Raw genomic sequence first — 353 nt, forward strand, 5'->3', positions numbered from 1 at the left:
CAACACCCCCTCATAAGCTCATCCCACCACACCCCATCCAATTCCTTACACCCACCCCTACCCACATACCCCACACTCCACCCATGCCTTCCCCACCTCCCAACACCCTCACATCACATCACACCAATACCCTCGCATCACACCACGCACACACTACAACTGACCAACTCCTTTCTCCCTTCCCCATTTTCACACTACATATGTCAAGATCACCAGCTTTCTATCTTCCACACACACAGCCCCTAGCTCTTCGATCACCGTTTGTTATCTCCCCCTTTTCTTAGCTCTCCTGAAAAAAGAATTTCTAACTTCTGGTCAGCCATTATTATGATTGACCGTTGACTGAACACTAT

General features: G+C 48.7%; 1 protein-coding gene across 1 annotated transcript in view; it reads right to left on the reverse strand.

The window, feature by feature from the left end:
- LOC106870683 (GPI ethanolamine phosphate transferase 1) overlaps positions 1-353 on the reverse strand; it is a 49,019-nt gene that overhangs the window by 18,524 nt on the left and 30,142 nt on the right. The window lies entirely within an intron of this gene.

This window comes from Octopus bimaculoides, chromosome 17, assembly GCF_001194135.2.
Source record: "Octopus bimaculoides isolate UCB-OBI-ISO-001 chromosome 17, ASM119413v2, whole genome shotgun sequence".
NCBI classification, from domain to species: domain Eukaryota; kingdom Metazoa; phylum Mollusca; class Cephalopoda; order Octopoda; family Octopodidae; genus Octopus; species Octopus bimaculoides.